The 8279-nt window shown below is 38.0% G+C and overlaps 1 long non-coding RNA gene across 1 annotated transcript; it reads left to right on the plus strand.

Annotated features, from left to right (window-relative positions):
- Nucleotides 1–425: 425 nt before the first annotated feature.
- On the plus strand, nt 426–7922 carry LOC103456522 (uncharacterized). The gene is made up of 3 exons (XR_532268.1): nt 426–629; nt 7224–7378; nt 7810–7922. It is a non-coding gene; the product is annotated as an uncharacterized LOC103456522 (long non-coding RNA).
- The last annotated feature ends 357 nt before the right edge of the window (nt 7923–8279 follow it).

Genomic DNA, 8279 nt, shown 5'->3' on the forward strand with positions numbered 1-8279 from the left:
TTCTTTGCACATAGTCGGTGTGCTGCAAACCACATTAATTTAAGAGTTTTGAATGAGACCATTACAACTTGGACAACGTTACAATCAGTGTTGTAGTCAAGACCAACTAACCCAAGTCAAGACCAAGACCGAGTCAAGACCAAGACCAGCGCTCCGTGCTACATGACACGATAAAATGTGAAACATGATCAAAATTGCTAATCAAATTGAGCAACAAACACGTAATTGGTAAGTCACGTTATTGCTGGGTTTCAGACACGTGACCCGAAATTCAGATGGAGATTCCAGAAGGGGGTTTCTCCGGTTCAAAACAAAGCAAAGTTGATCACGAGTATGCTAATGCCCTAAATAGGCTGGAACAGCCGAGATATTTCGAAAAAATATGTGTATATTTAGGGTATGATCCATAGTATCTCGGTAAAAAAAAAAAAGACTTCTCTTATAATCTTGAAGATTTACCCAGTGTCAAGGCGATCCACAAAACTAACTACCTAGAGCTGCAGACCTCATATTGTACAATGAGCCAGAAGAAAGCTTTCAAAAGCCTGGAGAATACAATCATTTAGTTTCAAGTTGGGTCAAGCACTTAGGATCAAAAGAAGCATTTATTGGCTGTCACTTGTTTCTGGGTGAGTAGTGAATTGTGCTATTTTAAGTAATTAGTCTATAACGATGCTATCAACAACGAACTAACCCATGTTATTTTATGAGCTTGCGTCTCCTGGTAAATACTTTGTTTAGCTTCTGTAAACCCAAATTCACGCTGGAGTTGTACGTTAATGTTGAGTCGTTATAGGATGCTGGATCGATCTACAGAAACCCCCCGTGTTTGTGTCTATTCGTGGCCAGACACAAAGCATGTGGGGGGAATAGTAACCGCTCACTGTGACTGTATGGCTCGATAGGTTATATTTAATTTATTTAGCTTTTTAATTTTAATTTTTTTAGTATGAAAGTCCCAAGAATAAACATATTTTCTGTCCGTGACTCGGCACTGAGCTAGCTGCTAACAACATTAGCGCTCTGAGGACAACCATGCTAGGGCATAAAAATAATATATCTTACCATACATATGAATGCATTGTTTCCGCACCTCCTGCTTTTAGCTCACCAATGTGAGCCACATTTCTCCTCTTTTTTCAGTAAGTTATTTTTGTGTTATTTCGAAACACAAAAAATAAAGTTGATCTTTCTCTCTATTTGAACGGTTGGAATAGCCATACAGGACACAGACTTTAAACATTTTGATGCTGGATCAAATAAATGGGCTGAATTTACTTCTGGCCTTCCATGTGCATTGGGTGACGTCAGTGCTACGTCATCTGAAACCCAGCAATTGCTTGGATTTTAATCAGTGCGTTTTTGCATCCAGTGAAAACAAAGATGTTAACTAATCTTGGACAGTATTGCTGTAGGTTTAGTGATATTTCCACAGTTGCGGTCTTGACTGGTCTTGAAATAAAATCCCGAGTCCTCAGCGCTCGAGACCAAATGCGATCGAGTCCGAGATGAGACTGAGACCATCAAAAAATGGTCTCGAGACCAAGACAGGTCTCGAGTACTACAACGCTGGTTACAATTTAAAGACTTGTCAAGAATTTTCTCAGCATATTATCAGCAGGACAGCAGAATGTCAAAATCCCAGGGGCAGAATATAGCCAGAAAATTTGAGACTTTTCAATCCCTGAATCAAGTATTTTAAAAGGCTTTTGTTTCAATTCCAAACTTCACAAAACAGTCTTGGCTACCACACCAAGCTTGATAAGAGAATGTGGACATAACACAATATGCTACAAATACTTTTAAGTTTGGGCCGTTTTGAGAACGTCTTACTTCTATGACTAGGTAGACTGAAACTGCGCAATAAATTACACTAAAACATCTTATTACAATGAAGAAAAAGCATTCAAAAATGTGACACGAGTATAAAGAGAATGAAAGTAAGTGCTTTTTGTGGAAGATAATATCCTGTCATTTCTGAAATTTGTACATTACTTTTGACATGCATTGTTCAGAATAGTGTGCGTCGACCGAGAGCATAGGCTGGTATTCACAGTGTTCCTCTGCATTGTGATCAGGTACATTACTTTTCTGCCACTTCTCTTAATTGTTCCATATCAAGTATCAACCGAGCATGTGGAAATTAAACTTAAATGCTACGAGTTCCTCCTGGCGTGACAATTTTCAACTGAATAAATCAGAAAGTACGTCAGACCTTGTTCAGAAACATAGCGTGTCCAAGTGAGCCAAGTGTTTCCACAGCGTTGCATGAGATTAAGTAATATTGTGTCTCAGTTGACAGTTGAGGCGCAGCTACATCCATACCGTGTCAGCGGTACACATGTGGATTACACGTTTGTGAACAGCAGCTCTGATGCAGCGAAATTTGACATGTCCAAAACAGTTGAGGCAGCCTGACTTACTTAATTAAACTGTTTATAATCCAGTGTTACAATAGCAGAAAGGTGAACGTTTCTTTTATTACTTATATAATCAATAGTTATAAAACAGTGTTACAGGGGTACAAAGTAAAACAATGAGTTGATCTCAGTGAACTGGTGAGAGGTCAAACTAGAATTAAAAAATATTAAAAGTAATTTATTGTGCTGTACAGCCAGAAATGCATGAAAATACTCCCCACATGTTCAAAATACTGCTTCTGCTCTTCCTATTGGATGAGAGAAACATACCTGGAATAAGGCACTGAATAGATTGGTTACTTTTTTGATTTCACCCAAACAATATGTACTCCAGAACCAATTCAGCCCTGAGCAACTCAAATGTAACGCACCTCCCAAACAAGCCACTGACCATAAACATCATAACACGCACACTTTAAATTTTTTAGAGTCACACTCAGCCAAGGTCCTCCACACCACTCCAAGCTCCCCTAAACGACCTCATGAAGTACGGTGAGGTTCGTTACCCAATAATGGTGTAAATCGAGCAAAATATCACCCTCATTGATCCACTGACAGCACCCAAAGGTCAACAAGTCAGTGTACTGCTCAGGATGAATGGCTTGAATCAAACCCTTTTGGCCAAATGCTGAACCAGTGAGAAACCACAGAGTGCTTCAAAGATGGGAGCTAAAAACCAGGCGAGTCATTTCATAGCCTGGAGAGCATAACCGTTTATCAACCGTTTGCTAGCTAGCCTGCACATTCATGGCAAGCTCAGGTGTGGAGAAGAAGTTGTAGCGTATCAGAGCGCGAGGGTGCGGGCATAGGCAAGCTTGATTGACGGCACCAAGACCCTTCCCCTGGCTCTAATTGGTCGTTTCTGACTTCTACAGATAATTGGACCACAGAAAGAAGGCAGAGGAGATACATTTTTTAAAGAAGATTGTTATACTAACAAATATGTATTTATTTTTTCATATTAAAGATTTAATCATTTGAATATTTCATAAAGTTGTATTCTATGGCAACCATTTTTTCCACACAAGTATGCAAATGACCATCACAAAAAAAAACAAAAACACCAGCAAACAAAAGAGAGCAGATATAGGTCACGATATTCTGATTGGAGCATTTGTTCTTCATCGGATTGCATATATTACAATAAATAAATCACTGCAGCCTGTATGACTGCACAGACAATGTTGCAAAAATCAAATAGGCCTGTAAAAGGAAGCAACTGTCTTTCAGGTTAACACCACCATCTTTGCTCTTGCTTATGTCAAAGTTAGTGGGAGAATAACTTTGTGCAGAGCAGTGATACGTTGTGAAATCAGTTTTACTTGTAACCTACACAGATGTCTGTGCAAGTATGCCAAAATAGTCCATCACAATATAAAACACATGATGGATAGACTGAGCCATTGTAGAAAGGCTTTTCAACTCTGGTTCTCTGCTCCTACATGCATCATATCTTGTGTCAGAAACAATGAAAATTTGAGAAATTCAAGATTTTATCAACAAAAATTTCCTAGAACGTGGTTAATTTCTTTGTAAGCTTGTATAGGTGCCACGACATCAGTGCATTGTGCATGTGTGTGTGTGTGTTTCCATGCACGTGTGTCGCCAGGGTAATTAGGAATAGGAAGGAAGGAGAGATCAAAGGAGGCAGTTTGCACCCTACGTTTCAGTTCTGATAAGAGTGGGTGTCTGCAAGCATGCGTTTCTGTCTGCGTGTGTGTATATGCATGCGTATGCGCTAGCGTGATGATCTCCACCAGGCTTTGATGCTGTAAGCTCTGCCGGTTAATGTACTACGGATAAAAATACTACACCATGTAATCTGGCATTTATCCCTCGAGAGCAGAAGCCCAAAATGTGACATGTGTCAGGAGGAAGGAAGGAGCTGAAACACTGAAGAGGAGAAACAGCAGTGGAAGTATGAGACAGAGACTCCAAACTGATTTTAAATGCATTGGTAATTCTGTAGATGCAAAGCAGTTCACACTAATTATTTGAACTTAAGTCGGCAAAAAAAACAGCAACCCAATTTGTGTTAGAAATAGTTACTGATGCACGCAATAACAAAAGCAGCAGGAATATTTTTGTAATTTAAACTCAGTTTTGTATCTTATTAACCTCAGTAAATAATGAAAATATGAATACGGCTGGCAAATAACTCAATGTTTGTCTTCTTTGTCTATTTCGTGCTTTAAGATCTCAAACTGGTTTAAAAAAAACAAAGGTTACTTCAAATGTGATAATCCTTAAAGTATCTAAAGAAACATCCCAGTTGAAATGTTTGGACAGCAAATGACAACGGTCCCCTGCGATGGGCACCAAAAACTGCAAGATGTGTTTTTTTTTTACTACACAGATGCACAGGTAAAACTTCCATCATTGTGTTTTGTAACAAAAAAAAAGGAAAAATAGAGGGAGAAGAATAATTCTGAAAATGTGTAGCTGATAAATTTATTATCAAACCTGCGCATCTCTAGAACCTTCGCAAACCTGCAATGTTAGGTAAACAACAAGGCAGTGGCATTTTAAACACAGAAGAGTGTTACTAAATGCAATGCAAAATTTTTTTTTTAATATTAAAAAATTTTTTTTTACATGTAACTTAGCTGTAATTATAACTATTCACATTTCAGGCTGTTCCCACCATACAGGAAACGGTTACAAGTAGAATTGGTCTTTCCGACATAGCATGCAACTTTTGATTATTCTACTAACTGTACTGTCTTCAACACATTTATGTTTGCAACTTAAATTGCAAGGCTTTCCACTTATTAAATGAGCAAAATAAACAAAATTCAAAAAACATACCCAGAATTTCAATTATCCATTTTCATTCTGCTAGCAACGCATCAGTGGCATGTCAAACATTTTTTCAAACAAAATGTTTAGATTCATTTAAAAGGTGAGCAGAAGTGTGGTTTTTTTTAGCGATAGATTCAGAGGCCTTTCAGTAAATGTCTTCAAACATCATTGGGGCGAATCAACCCTTTTATGTGAGAGCATAAATGTTTCTAACCAAAGCAAGAGCCGGAATCAATTAAATGCTGAGAATACTAATACGCTCCAAACAAATCATTTTCAAAAACTAAGAACATTTATTTTTCAAATAAATGTACTTTAGTCTACGAAACTTTAACTTCAAAATATGACCTTTTCAATGAATAAAGGTCATAAGTCAATTAAATGTACAATATTTCTTTCAATCGCTTACGAAAACAGTCATCAAGGAATGAGGCCATGAGTTCATTGGCAACATCTAAAATAATAAAGGCACAATTTTTTTTTTTTTATGTTTTATCGTCAATATCTTTTCAAATGTTTTAATAAATTGAAGGACATTAGTAACTTGATTTTTTTTTTGTATAAAAATTTAATGCGTTTTCATTTACCGCCGTGGAATACTAAACAAGATGAATGCAGTATGACAATTTACAACCTCTGTCGTCGTATAAGGACTTGAGTGAGGGCTTGATCTTTTAATTCAGACATTATCATGCCAAAAACAAAGATCAGCTTAGATTTGTAAAAAAAGCGTTGCTGATGCCCACAAAGCAGTAGAACAGTGTCAAAAACATTTTCCAAGGGTGAAGAACACCCTTAAAAGTAGCATCAAGAAATTTAAAAGGACCCACGTCACAGAACAAGCCTGGAAGGAAGCCATTTTTTCCAAAAACCCAGGAAAGCTATGGAGAGGATAACACCACGGAATAACACAAAGTTGTGTCTCCGCCGTCCGTCCGTCTTCCAACACAACCCAAAACATAAGCTGCACCAACTGACCTGCACAAAACCACGACTTGAATCTCATTGTGACAATTTGTGGGGTGAACTGAAAAAAAAGTTCATGCTTAATAGACATTGCATCTGAATGTGCTTCATAGATTTGCTAAAGACTCACTTTATTGTGCTTTAAGCAAAGTTATGTTGTAGAAGTGTCTTGTATTTTATAGAAGATAAAAAGATTTAGGCAATGTCTGGACAATACAACCAAGCCACCTGAAAATTTATGTTTTGAGATTTTTTTTTTACATTTTCTCCAGTACAAGTGATGTAAACATTTAACTTTAAGTTGTTTCTGATGAGTAAATAAAAAGTGTAAAGATTATGAAAAACCTTTGATTCACTTATTTTATTGTAACTAACAGAACCCTAGTGTTTCTTAAAAAAAAAAAAAAAAAAACAGACTTGTAGCGAAAGCTGAGAGTTCACTCGGTTCATTTTGATGGCAATTTTTATAGTCGAACAGACCATACACTTTATCCGCAAAAACCTTCTGCATGTGTTCAGCAGGTTGAGTTTCCCCAGCAAAAACTGTCAAACAGTGACATGGGTGTCAGAATGTAGACTTTGCCAGCCTAAAAAAAAAAAAAAATCGTTGAAACTTGCAGTTACTCATTTTACTTGTCAGTGGGCTTGATTCTATGGTCAGTTTTTAATTATTTTCTAATAAAGTCATTTGCCATCAGGGTTATTTCCAAAGCTCTCAGAGGAGTGAAGTGCACAAGACCACGTTCTACGATTCAGACAAGCAAGGAAATTACTTTTGAAGTCTATTTAACTGAGATGGAAAGGAGTGGCAGTAATGAAGGTAGAAATAAGCGAACAAATGTGCGAGTAAGTGAGACAGCTGTTCGAGGCAGCAGCTGTGGGCCTGAGCAAACAAGTGATGGAAAGTGAGACTCAACAAAGCTACCTATCCGGGAAGGGAGAATAAGATAGCTCGGAGTGAAGACCATACGTCAATTGGTCCTAATTGAGTGTCTTTCCTTCATTCCCCACTTGCAACTGACACGTCGCCCCCAGGTCCATTGGGAGAACACCGACTTCACGTCATGTAGAAAACGAGAGCGATGAATGATAACGGGAGCAGAGGACGGAGCTTGTCATCTCTCCTTCCCTGGCTTCGCACCCACGGCCCTCGTGACTCACTGTTGGGCTGAGTTTCTCCAACTTTTGAGGTACTGAAGTCACCAACACTTAAAGACTGCAAAATGCATGCCGGTTGAAGGAAAGTGTGGCAAACTGCTGACAACTAAACCGATATCAAATTCTTGAACTGGTGTTGGGGGGGAAAAACTCAGGCAAGGAGGAGTAATCTGGTGCTACTGCTCTGCTGTGAAGCCAGACTGCTAATACGACAAACTTGGCAGAGCGGGTACTAGCACCGAGGGAAAACCAGACGCTAACGTTTAGGTAATTTAAAAATAGTTCTCACCGCCAATGCATTTGCATTGCTAGATATTTAATTCTGCTTTCAGCCTAGGGGGCAATTTTCAATCAGAAGACATGAGCAGCAATACTTATTTTTTAAGGATGGGTACAGTTCACCTTGTCAAACCAGGAACCAGAATGCTTATGTATTGGGAACTTACTGCTTTTCCTTCTGCAGGCACAGGTAAGACGGTCAAACCATCTTATTGACCTAAATCCAACAAGAAATCTGCAGCAAGATATTGACAGAGCCTCTACATCCATTCTGACTGAGGTCGATATGCTAACCACAAAACTATGAAAGCAAAGGTTGAATAAATTGCAAAGAGTCGCATTACTTACGAAGTACGATTGTTGAGTCTGTGCAATGTATCCGAGCTGAAAATCAAATGCCTTTTTTTTTTTTGAGTTCTTGATTTTAGATAAGTTCAAATGTTTAGAGAGACCTTTTAAAGAAGCAGATGGATCAGCCATCCTTCATGTATATAGAGAATGCAGAACAATATTATCAATTTGTGTTTAATCTTCTGTTGGTTTAACTCGTGAGTTTAACAATATTATTATATTATTTGAAAAAACACCTCATCCTAGTTTATTGTTATAGGTGTTAGATTTGTTTGATATTGTTTTTTTATTTGTTTTCTGACT

Source organism: Poecilia reticulata, linkage group LG20, assembly GCF_000633615.1.
Source record: "Poecilia reticulata strain Guanapo linkage group LG20, Guppy_female_1.0+MT, whole genome shotgun sequence".
Taxonomy (NCBI): Eukaryota; Metazoa; Chordata; class Actinopteri; order Cyprinodontiformes; family Poeciliidae; genus Poecilia; species Poecilia reticulata.